At 31.4% G+C, this 13,559-nt stretch overlaps 1 long non-coding RNA gene across 1 annotated transcript; it reads right to left on the minus strand.

Annotated features, from left to right (window-relative positions):
* Positions 1-208: 208 nt before the first annotated feature.
* On the minus strand, positions 209-1,014 carry LOC132716713 (uncharacterized). The gene is made up of 2 exons (XR_009623861.1): positions 436-1,014; positions 209-391 (listed from the first exon to the last, which is right to left on the minus strand). It is a non-coding gene; the product is annotated as an uncharacterized LOC132716713 (long non-coding RNA).
* Positions 1,015-13,559: the final 12,545 nt, after the last annotated feature.

Raw genomic sequence — 13,559 nt, forward strand, 5'->3', positions numbered from 1 at the left:
TATTTGTAGTTGATCTAAGTGTATACGTTTCATTTTTCGAGAACACTATGATATCTGAAATGTAGGAAGGAGTCAACCCTTGTATAGATTTAAATACTAATAATGCTGTATGGTACGTGCATCTATTTTCAAAAGTTAACCAGTTTAATTTAAGGAAAAGCTGTAAAGAAGGCGTTTTCACTGGTTTACACAATATTATTTTTGCTGCGCGTTTCTGCAGTTTATTCACTTTTTCAAATTCAGTTTTATTACAAGTACTCCATATAATACAACAATAATCAAAACAAGGTAAAATATAAGCATTGTAAAACATTTCTTTCATTTCAGCGGATAAAAAGTACGATATACGCTTTAAGAGAGCAATTTTTTTTTGTAATTTATTACAGACGTGCTTTATTTGAACATTCCATTTTAAGTTTTCATCTAAGTAAATACCTAATAATTTCTGTGATTTCGTTTGACTTAGGCATGTACCTTCTATATTTATATCTAAAGAAGGTTTTGATTTTAATTTATTTTCTGACCCTATTATCATACAAGTGGTCTTTTTCGGATTTATTGCCATGTTGTTTAATTTACACCATTTGCTTATATTATCAACATCACATTGCAGAGTTCTCTGAATCACTTCAATTTTTTTATTTGATGCATGCATAGTTGTATCGTCAGCATACATGTCTATGTTAGAGTGTGTTGTACTAAATGGCATATCATTAACGTAGAAAATGAAAAGTAAAGGGCCTAATATAGACCCTTGAGGGACCCCTGATTTCACTGTTCCACTATTTGAATGACTATTTCCATATTTGATAAACTGTGTTCTATTTTCAAGATATGATTTGAAGAGTTTAATTGAGGTGTTTGAAAATTTGTACAATTTTAACTTATGCAACAATATGTTGTGATCTACCAAATCAAATGCCTTCTTTAGGTCTTAAAATACTGTGCCTATCAAACAGCCCTCATCTTAATCGTTAAGGAAGGATTCTATGAGTCGTATTAGAGCTGTTTGACAAGAATGGTTTTTTCTGAAACCCGACTGACTTATCATAATACCATCTATTGTTATGGAATTAGGCAATCTGATATTCCCGTTAGTACCATTATCGTTAGTAATATCTTTAATATTTTTCCAAAGCGTACTCGGGTCTTTCTTATCCTTGACGGCATTATTGAAGTAATTTCTTTTGTGTTGTTTAATTAAATTATTTGTTTTATTCCGCCACAGTTTATATGAATCCCACTGATTAGATTTTTTATAATTATCTCTTTTCAAGCGTGCATTTTTAATTTCTTCATCGTACCAATGTGGCTGTGTGTCCCTTTTTATACGTTTAATTTTAAATGGTGCATGCTTCACTAGAATATTATTTATCATGTTATAAAACAATTCTATAGCTTCATTTGGATCATTAAATGTCTCTATACAATCAAAATTAGAATCAATTAGATCACGTTGAAACGATTCTGTATCAAATTTAGCAAAACTTCTATATTTTATAGTTTTGTGATTACCTGCATGTGTGCTAGTATTTCCTCTAGTGAAACATATTAAATAATGGTCACTGACACAAATTTGTGATACGAAGTTTTTCATTAATTTTATCAAGATTATTTGTGTAAATGTGATCAATTATTGATGAACTGTTTTTTGTCACTCTTGTAGGTTTATTAATGATTTGCCTAAGATCGTTATTTCAGTAAAAGTGATGCCCATTTATTGTTTAAAAACCCTTCTTCTGAACTATATTGTATATTAAAATCACCTAGAATGTGCATTTCTAAATTCATCTGATCAGCCATTTTAAGATGTTTTTCATACAGGTCAGCCCAAACCTGCTTTTGAATCAGGGGGTCTATATACAAAGTTTAAGAGAAATGGTTTACATTTCACAAAATTAATTTCTATCCATATCGATTCAATTTCGACTGTTTCTAAATCATATCTTCGTTTAAAAAGGGACGCTGTCTTTACATAAACAAGTATACCCCCTCCCTTTTTACCAACTCTGTCTTTTCTCTCAAAAACGTAGCTTGATATTTCAATGTCTTTATCAGATACATTCATAGTTAAAAAACGTTTCACATAATCCAAATACATGCGCTTTAAATTCGTTTAGAATTATTCGAATTTCATCGAATTTTGGGAGTAAATGCTGTACATTTAAATTCATGACATGAAAACCCTTTTGTTTAAATTTGACTCTTTCGTTATCAATATACGAATTATCGCAATGGTCATTTTTACTTAACATTATATTAGAAATCCCATCAGAGGTTCTTGAGTTGTTATTAATGCTAGATAGTTTGTTTAAATGATTACAGCTGCTTAACTTACTATAAATAGTAGATCCTAAATTATTTAATCTTTTACATGTATATGCAAAAATATATCTTAGTTCAGAGGATAATTGTTCCGAATTACAATTGTTTACAAAGTTGTAATAATCACAAGTACTTTTTGAATTTACCGAAACGGAATCGGAATTGCTCTGTTCGATAACAAACTTGTTACATATATTACTATAATAAATATCATTATCAGTAGTATTTGGTGTTTTAACTGATAGGCAATCGCATTTACATTGCTCTAAATTGCATTTGCTACAAAGATTTATAAATAGGCTATCTGTATCAAATTGATTAATAAACACGTGCCTGTCTGCTTTTTCCTACCATTCACGGTATCTACAGTCAACAGTTTTATGATTGTTCCTACCACATATTTTACACAGAGATCCAAAGATTTTAGGTTCTGTTCGGAATTGCCAATATCCATTTTTCTGTTGTTCTTGACGTTTTGTGTTCTGTGTATCTGTATGATATCTACCAGTTATTGCTTGTTTCGTCTTTACAATAGTCAGCGATTTGTTAATACACCTTACCAACGCACAAGACCCTCTTGTATTATGATGAATTCCATCACGATGATACATATGCTTCACTACATTTCCATCTCCATACACAAATGAACTATATGAATCTATCAGTGTTGCACCTGTTTCATAACAAATTTTTCTAATGGCAATGTTCATCGGGGTTACATCGACGTCTATTCTCGGGCATATTGTACATAAATATACGTTAATGCCATGATGATATAAGTAGTTGATGGTCTTTGTTAACTCTATTCTACTTACAGTTGTTGGTGTGCTTGAAGCAACGTCATTTCCGCCTACATAAATGATTACATTTTTGCAACCAGATATATTCCAGTTACACAACTTATGTGATATATCTCTCACAACAGCTCCTCTTATGCAGTATGTCTCTGTAAAAGTGTGAAGCCCGCGTTGATTTATTCCCTTTATAATTGAATCGCCTATTATAAGCGTTTCCGGGATTGATCTTGAAACTGGTTTTTCTGGTGCTGTACTGTCTGATATATCTATAAAAGATCCACGTTGTCGTTTTATCATCTCTGTATTATTCGTGACACTTTTAGTATGACTGTCCGCAATATTAGTTTGAGTATATCGAATAGTTTTTTGGTATTGTTCCTTCCATCGTATGTTTTTCATCATGTTTCGGTGATTTTTCGCTAATGTGGATATTTTGATTTATATCATCCTTAGAGACATTCGTTTCTTGCGAATCCAATAAACTGCACACCTTCATCTTAAGAATATCTGTTATAGATTGTAATTTTTTGTGGATAGAATAATCTACCGATTTCACTTGTGTTTCGATGGATTTTGCCGCTTCATTGATCACATCAACTTGCTTAATTAACGAATTGGATTCAAGAGATATCTTTTTCTTCACACTCATGATTTCATCTTTAATGTGCACGAACTGTTCCTTTGAAAAATCAATGTGTTGTGATACTTCCTGACGTAATTCATTTACACTACTTTGTAATGCAAGTACAATTTCTTTCAAAATCACTAACTCAGAATATTCATGTCTTTCACTTACATTTTCATTGTCCTCAGTGATTTCATCTTCATCAGTTCTAGTATTATCTTGTGTATCAAGTTCATTGTCACTAACGTTCCCTTCCGAAATTATATTTAAATTTGTAGCCGTTTCGGGCGCTTCGTCATTCTGCCAATTGTCTTCAGAATTTATATTGTTTAATATCCATTGTTTGATATTTTCATTTACTTCTGAGAGGGATAAATCGTTTGATAAAAGACCGGCTTCAATATAATCCAACATTTTCGGTAGATCAGTTTCAAGAAAGTGCCTTGTTTGTTTTCCGTTAACAAGGCATGTGCACTTTGAATGATACATATTAAATGTATAAAGATGCGTCTTACCGTTTGATACTTTATATCTTGTTTCTATCAATCTATCTTTCTTGTCATATACGGGAATTATCTTCCGGTTATTTTGTGGAGAACTCTCCGCATAAAAATGTTCTGCAGCCGCCTTTAAAAATTCATATGTTCCAGTATTGAGCGTTATTTTTACTCCTCCACCCGTCTGTTCAATGTTCATCTGAACACGCTCTGTCGCTTGCAATTTCTTTCTCATGGCTGTTTTCTCATTCAAGATGTAGGGTTTTAAATCCGCTGTTTGATCACGCACATTACTATGATTTCTATTAATGATCGTTTCAATCGCTAAATGTTCATCATCCATTATTGTAAAATTTTGTCACATAACATTCATCAAAATTAATGAAAAATACATGAAAATGATCGTCTTTTAATTTCTCACATTTCTATTGTTTTTTTTTTTGAATTTAACGTTTTTCATACTTTAAATAAATTATTTTTCTTTTTTTTACGTCGCAGATTTAAAGTTGTTTACGTCCAACCGGACGTGACGTCATGACGACAGTTTTTTTTTCCGCCTCAGAGTTTCCAATAGAAACGTTCTTTACAGGCCGTTCCAGTGGTATGAAAAAAAAACTGTCGTTAAATCTTCTGTGTGTAGAGTAACAAATTTTCGAAACGTTGATAAAACTTTGTTTGTTTATTTTATTTCACTCTATAATTTTTCAAGCGAAATAAAAATTATTAAAAGTGAAATAAATGTAAAACTTAACTCGTTTGCGACATTAAAATAGCGTACTTTAAACGTCTGTACAGCGTTAACGACTGAATTAAAGATATTGGTGTCGGATTATTTTCTTAGTTAGACCATTTTTTTCATTCTAGATAGTTTTCACAACAAAATTCGACAAAAATTGTTTTTATTTATCAGATTTTTCAAACAAAATGGCGCCCTCAATGTGAAAATACACAGAGAGATAATAAGAACGGCGAGTGCATTGTTGCAGAATAATGCACGCTTCGGGCCTTCTTTGTTTATATAGAAAAATTTCCGATAGTGTTAGAATAATAATTATATTTTTTCTTGAAAAGTAGTCCGGCAAACCACGTGATCAAGTGCCGTAGATCAGTAAAAATATACGGCACCTTGTTATCGGGCCGAAATTGATACAAGTGACAGGATAAAACATTTTTTTGTGGCTTATTCATAACATAGGCGCTATTCCGTATTCGTTCGTGGTTGCGTTCATTGAACGCGCCTTTCCTTGTTGATCTTGTTTATCATATTTGAAAGTGTCGATTTGCAAAACAGAAGCACATAAAAATTCGACAGAATGGAACCCCGACGAAGACACTTTATATATATATTGCTATAATGTAGTTATTTTCTTGATTCGAGATTTGTCGATGCACTTTCTTCTGAATTGTAAATGTACTGACATTTAATTTAAGTGTTTTCCATTAAATTTTTGCTTTCAACTGAAAAATAATCTAATACACACACTATCCTAATGTATAAAACAAGAAGATAAATGCTATAAGATAATTGTTATTTACATAAAGGAAATATGTGTATCTTGGTTGTGCCCTTAACGAGAACACGAGAATGGGCTAAACTAAATAAAAAGGAATTTTGAATAGGGATCAGATGTTATCGAGACTTCTTATTTAAGGTACCTGTCAAAATCAGTCAACATAATCATGATGATTAAACAGCTTTCAAGTTTGAAGACTGGAACCAGACAACATTGAAAAAAAAACAACGACAACATGAACTTAAATTGCCACAAAAATGTCAAGCTGAACGATTTTTGATAAATGGAAATACAATGTAAAACTTAGTTTCATTTTTATTGTCTCTACAGCAACTGCACTGTTTGAAAACATCTCACAGATCTAACAATTATGAAACAAAATGATATTAATATTCAAATAATAATAATAATAATTATAATAATAATAATTATAATAATAATATATTCATTATAATATAACAATTATTATAATAATAACAATGATTATAATAACTCAGCACATTCGAGTATGTTAGAATTATATTAAGCGATATAGTTGTAAATTACTGTCGATACATCACTATAAGGACAAATAATTACAATCGAAATGTAACAACAACACAATATCGGTGTCAAATAATCGACAACAGATCGTATATACATCTTAAATATCTGACATCTACATTGTAGTGAAGCTGTTGCAATCGTGATATGTCACAGGTTACACTTTATGTCATTCTTTATATAACCATTATATAATTATATAAATATTTCACAGTTACTCAATTTCTTTCTAGCGTAACGTGTCCATAAAGAGTAAACTACAAATATGAGATGTGAACTAACTACTTTATACTTCTTAGTTTTATAATTCGTTACGATATGCAGCATTCGGTGCAACCGTACTGAAACAAAGTATTTGTAAAATCCATGATGTAAATACATTTAATGTCTAATCACAAGTAATTTTAGTTTTATTTAAATTTTATTAATCAATCAGATAAACGCATTCGTTTATTTAAGCCTATACAAATAGGTTGAGAAAGTTGTGCTTCTAATAATTGATAGACAAATTTATAATAACCCTTTGATTTGCATTTGAAATATTTTATAATTGCTTCGTCTTCAGTATTACGGACCAGATCCAAAACTCATGGGGCTATTTTAAAACAACAAGAAAACTTTATTATTTATACAAACATGTAAGAAATTTATATATGTTCAGGAAATTTGTGTGCATGCTGTGTAAAAGCTGTTAAGACAAAATACTTGAATAAAAATCACAGTAAACATGTATAAGATGTAAACAAAAGCAAAACGTTTTACTTGTCTTAATTGATAATATATTACAAGCAAATAAATAAGAAAAATACTCGATATTAAGTCATAGATTCATTTATATTTACAAATGTATTTATAGTCCTTATTATGAACACTAGGTTTATGTGTAATATATTGTCTTTAAAGGGAAACAAATATCAAAGCAATTGTAACAGTTAACCACATGGTTATCAGCAGATACATATCAAAGCAAACATAGTAATGCTCATCAGGCGCAGTCTACTAGTAAACGTTGTGACAAAGTCTCAAGCGTTGACGTCTAAAACACAAACACAATTTTTTATGGTTTTATATCATAAATATGATGCTCAAATAAGGATTTGTCAATATTGTATGTTCCAAAAGGCATTAATTGTAAAAATATTACCGAATATCCATTTCATATAAATAAAGGGAGGTAATTAGAAATTTATTTTCGATAATGTCTAAGCCAATTTTGTTCAATAAGAAATGAATGCATACATTTAATGATTACCTTTAATGCGAATAAACATTTGCAATACATATTTAACACATTCTTGGATGTTTGAAAATTATTTTACAAGAATAATTATAAACATATAGAATCTTTAAGTGTTGTTACATCCTTTTTACAACATAAAAGATCTTTAACGGTTTAAAATATTTGCATCTTGCTTAATTGTGAGGAAATTCGAGAACTTCACACAACTTTAGGTAAAAAAGCTTAAAAGATTTTTAATTTTTATGCTTTCATTCTTCTTGAATTATATTAAATTTCATTCACTTTAAGGATACGTTTTTAATTGGATAAATAAATTTATACGTAAAGCTAAACTTAGATATATGCAATTCGTCAGTAAAAAGTGTGAAGCCAAACATGAAAAACGTAAACTGGAACGGAAATGGGGTGAAACTAAACTTACAATAGACCATCAGATATACAGAACACACTGTTCTAGTGTGAACAAGATGTTAAAACAAGCTCGTGTAGAATACTATACAAGTAAAATAGAGTCTTGTGGCAATGATCATAAAAGTCTATCTAAGATTACCAAAGGTCTACTTGGAGATACAAATGAAGTGATTCTACAATTTGATTCATCTTCAGAGCGCCTTGCCCAGAAATTCAGTGACTTCTTTATCGGAAAGATTGAAACAATAAGGAATAACATACGTTCTCAAACACAATCGGTACCTGATAATGTAGATATGGAATCTGAATATACGGGTGTCAAATTTACTGTGTTTGCTCCAACCACAGAGCAAGAAGTAAAAGCATTGATTAAAAAATCAGCCACCACTCCCTGTGAGTTAGATCCCATTCCAACATGGCTGTTAAAAGAATGCCTAGATGAACTAACACCAGTGATAACCAGTTTTATAAACGTGTCCTTGGATGCTGCTTATGTACCAAAAATGTTCAAACACTCACGAATAAGACCACTTCTAAAGAAACCAAATCTAGATCCTAACGAACTGAAAAACTATAGGCCTGTGTCTAACTTGCCATTCCTGTCTAAAATCTTGGAAAAGGTCGTTGACGTACGAATTGAGAGCCATCTGAAGACAAATAATCTACACGAGGTCACCCAATCTGCTTATCGCAAGTTCCATTCGCCCGAGACTGCATTGTTAAAAGTTCAAAATGACATTCTACGGTCTTTGGATAATAACAATGTGACTATTCTCGTGATGCTTGATTTGTCTGCTGCGTTTGATACAATTGATCACGGAACGCTCCTTCGCCGCCTTGAACGACACTTTGGAATTACAGGCAAGCCACTCGCATGGATGACGTCATACCTGACCGACCGATACCAGACTGTATGCATAAACAACAAACTATTACAGCCAGTCCACATGGAGTACAGTGTACCTCAAGGGTCTGTCCTGGGACCCAAGAGCTATGTGATGTATACGAAACCTGTCGGAGAAATCTGCCGTAAACATGATCTAAACAACCATTTCTTCGCAGATGACTAACAACTCTATCTATCCTTCAAACCAGTGACTAATTTTTCAATTCAGGAGAATATAAACCGTATTGAAAGATGTCTTGAAGATATTGTAAGTTGGATGAATGCCAACATGCTGAAGCTAAACGGCGACAAAACAGAGTTGATCATCTTCTCATCTGAACATAACGCACAACCTGTTTCAGATGTTACAGTAACAGTCGACGGTTCGAAAATTAGCCAATCATCTAGTGTGCGCAATCTTGGTGCATTTCTTGACTCGAACATGAGGATGGAACAACATGTAAATAATGTCTGTAGGAACTGTTATGCACAATTAAGACAAATCGGTCACATCAGACCCTATCTTACTGTTAAAGCAACCAAATCTCTAGTAAATTCACTTGTTACTTCTAGGTTAGACTACTGTAATGCACTGTTATATGGAGTCTCTAAGCAGTCAATGACCAAGTTACAACATGTTCAAAATACAGCAGCTAGAATTGTGACCAAAACACTCAAATATGACCACATAACACCTATCTTACGTGACCTTCACTGGCTTCCGGTAGAGTATGGGGTCGAATATAAAATTTTGACTTATACATATAAATCCCTCATCGATCAATCACCAGCCTATATAAAAGACATGATAGACGTGTACATCCCAGTCAGAAATCTGAGGTCCCAGAATAACTCAATGACATTAGTTGTGCCTAAATCTCGGACAGTACGATATGGTGACAGGTGCTTCCAGACAGCCGCAGCGAAATTATGGAACTCGTTACCACCTGACATTAGAGACTGTAATACCTTGCCATGTTTTAAGAGAGCTCTCAAAACACATTATTTCATAAAGTTCTATGGACGTTAGTTCATAAATCATCATACATGTACTACTTTTGCTATATTATCAGTGTTAATTTTAATTGAGCCTTGATTTTAAACTAAATGTGTCTGTATTTCTTACCATCCTTTACTGGTTTTAGATTATCATTATTGTTTAATAGGTTTACTTAATTAATGTTGTACATTATGTCTTATATATATATACATATATATGATTATGTTTTATCGGATTTATGTAAAGCACTCTTGAACATTTATTATTTATGAAAAGAGTGCTATAGAAATGTGGTATATAATAATAATAATAAAAAGTACAATTCAATAGAAAGTTCAAACCGCGACAGTTGTCTTTTTTAAGGCGCCTCAGCGACTGAGAACGTTTACATCGTGCAAATTCTTCTATCCCGTCCCGTCACTCGTAAGTCACTCGTAAACCTTTATCTAACTTACTAGATACTTATGTGTGGTTACTTTTATCATATTAAATGTTTCTGAAAACGTCTTTCTGATCTGTGCTCTCAAATGTTCGTGATTGCGCCGTTTTCCGGACAATTTAATGACGAGTTTTCGAGTAAATAAATGTTGCAACTACGAATTCGTTTAAACTTTATTTCGCAAGGATCCAACTTTCAAAATGACATAAAATCTAGTGGTCTACCTCAAGTTTCAGTGTTTTTTTAAACATTATCCAAGTTGGTTAAATACACTTTGGGGTATTTTAAATTTTTCACGTACGTTAGGTTTTATGAGCTGCGCCGCTAGGGCGTTACCATGGTTATTTTAGGATGATTGACACGGTAGTTAACGAAAAAAAACCGAGTATTTTGCAATAACAGAAATAAAAAATTGAAATTCATACAGATATAAATTTCATAAAGCTGTGTAGTTAATCATTAGTCATATAAACACATTTCGGGCAATTCTAGATATCAATTTAACTTTTTATTGCTTATATAGTTCGTAACAGTTACTGAAATAATAGTCTTACAGATTAACACGTTCGATCTTTACAAAGAATTAAGTCTTTAAGCAATAGAATAATTAATTATCGTAATCAATTATAAATATTTTAATTAAAAGCATGCATGAAAAATGCCAATGCATATTGTTGTAGCGGGCGGAAGTATTGCATTCACCAATATGTATTTATGATTGTATAAATATTTTCTGTTATTTTTGAAACTTTTATTATCATGCATAAAACATGTCTTTGTTTCGTCAAGATCTTATTTTTTATAAATCTTTTTTGTGTGTGTGTTCATATTTGCTCTGTGTTTGAATATCTCTTTTAAAAATGATTTTGTATCAAACAAACACAAAATATGATAAACAAGATCAACAAGGAAAGGCGGCGTTCAATGAACGCAACCCCCATATGACCCAGCAACAAGAACCAGTGGCAAGGAGCCCAGGCGGACCCCAAACAAAAACAGGACATGGCAAAGACAGAGCACGGACAGGTTAATCACTAAATGATAAATAATTTGTAACTGATTAGGAATTCAAAGAAAACAAATAAATGATTGAATAATAAAAATCTGGATACAAAGTGACAAATAAGCCCACAAAGGGGAAGGGGACAGGAGACCGGGTGAAGGGGGGGGGGGGGTTAGTCAAAGAAATAAAAACTAGGGGGAATGGGGAAGACAAAACTCACTATGATAGTCTTTTTTATAGTTTTTTTCGTGATGGAATAAAAAAGATATTTCCCTTGATACGAATTATCAGCAACATTTTTGTACGTCAATGTTCAATGAATGTAAATAGATTCAAATGTGAAAGTATGTATCATAAAAACGTTACAATTAATGTTTTATATTGATATGAGGCATAAAGCAGCAATGGGAGAGGTCATATATCTGATAATTATCAGCTCAGCTTGACACATTAATCGAAAACTCATGAGCGCATAAATTTACGGATCACATCAGATATTCCACAATTATAATGAATCATATTGAGCGACGACTTAACAATACAAAGGGATCAACAATAACACAATATATAAAACGTTTGATCAGTTGCCAGAAAATGATTTAACTAATTAAAAATCATTATTTAAGTTATATGGCATGTATGTTTCTATGAAATACTACATTAGGTAAAATTCTGAAGGGTTGTATCCCATGAAAACATAATTGTCGTGTTTCATACACCAATTCCACTTTCAGAAAGAATCGTTCCAATTCCTGATTTTATGTGATACATTGAACAATCAAACAGTACATACATTAAACATAACTAAGTAAAAATGTACCGTGGTTAAAAAGGCCGAGAAGTGTCAACTTATGAATTTAACTGAAACTGTATAACCATCTTTATTTATTGAATTGATGCAATAATAAACACATACAATTATCGTCCTACGAAATAAAAAGTGAAATAAAGTAAGAAACAAGTGTTCAGGGAAATAAAAGAAAAACACAACAAGCATGAATGCGTTTATTTTTGTTCGTTTGTAAATAATACATACTAGTTTTAATGTTATATATGGTATGAATAGACTTTTGATTCATATCAAATTTAGATATCAAACATTTTATTACCGGTTGAATTTGTTTTAGATGAAAAGTTCAGATGCATGTTCGCTATTTATGAAAACTTTGAAGAGGCGTAAATTATATAATTTAGCACAAGTATGACATTACACTTGTAAAACATTGGCCTAGTATGATATGTGATAAGATTTAAAATAACAAGCATTTTGGCTTCATTTTTACAATTCCTAACCTGCAAAACTTCATAATGAGGATTTTTATCGCTTCCTATCAATAATTGCAAAAATTAGTGTATTAAATTAATATATTAATCAATTCTCTACCTCAATAATTTTCTATGAATATGTCCCAAATGTCATTTCTTTCTGTTTCATGTGAGTGAGATCAAACGTTAACTAAATCAATCATTAAAGTTTTTTTGTAAATGGTTCTATAAAATGTTAGATATGTCAGTTTGGACATTTGTCGTAGGTTTTAATATTAAAGCATAAGCTATCAGTAATTCATATCATATTTCAATCAATATGACAATTGTAGGGTATATACTGATTGACTTATTGACAGCAATAAACTTAAATATGGTGTAACATAATGGTCATGAATGCTGGATATATGAATCGTTATTGATTATCATTTTGTAACACAAATATTCGGTTGTGTTCTATGTCTTCGTCATTAATGAACATGGAAATATAATGATAACGTAATAACTCAAGATGAATGCCTTTAGATGACACGAATATTTTAAGAAAATCAACCATCAGAAATATGTACTAAGATTTTAAGAACAGTAAACATATTTATTCAAATAATTATTTACATGTCACCTGCAATAAGTGACTGATTTTTCAATATTTATCACCATATTTCTACAGCGTGACTAACGCATCAAGGACTTTTTTGAATACTTATACATTTATTTTTGTAATTTACGCAGATATTAAGTGCCATTTGCAATGTGTAAATTACATTTTTGTTCACTTGTTATATTACGAAAATTAGCATGAATCTGGAGATATGCTGCTTTAAGGCATAGCATATTTACAGCAATTTTTTGATTTTTTTTAGTGGTGAAGGTTAGGGCTAAATTTGGTTTTGAGAAAAAATACGTATATGCTAATACTGTCTTGTCTAACTTTATATTTATTTCATAATTTGACTAGTATTGAATCATTCAGTTTGAACATTTAATAAGAATGTGACTGGGCCTTAAATTAA

Source organism: Ruditapes philippinarum, unplaced genomic scaffold, assembly GCF_026571515.1.
Source record: "Ruditapes philippinarum isolate M1 unplaced genomic scaffold, ASM2657151v2 ctg515_1_1_1_1, whole genome shotgun sequence".
Lineage (NCBI taxonomy): Eukaryota > Metazoa > Mollusca > Bivalvia > Venerida > Veneridae > Ruditapes > Ruditapes philippinarum.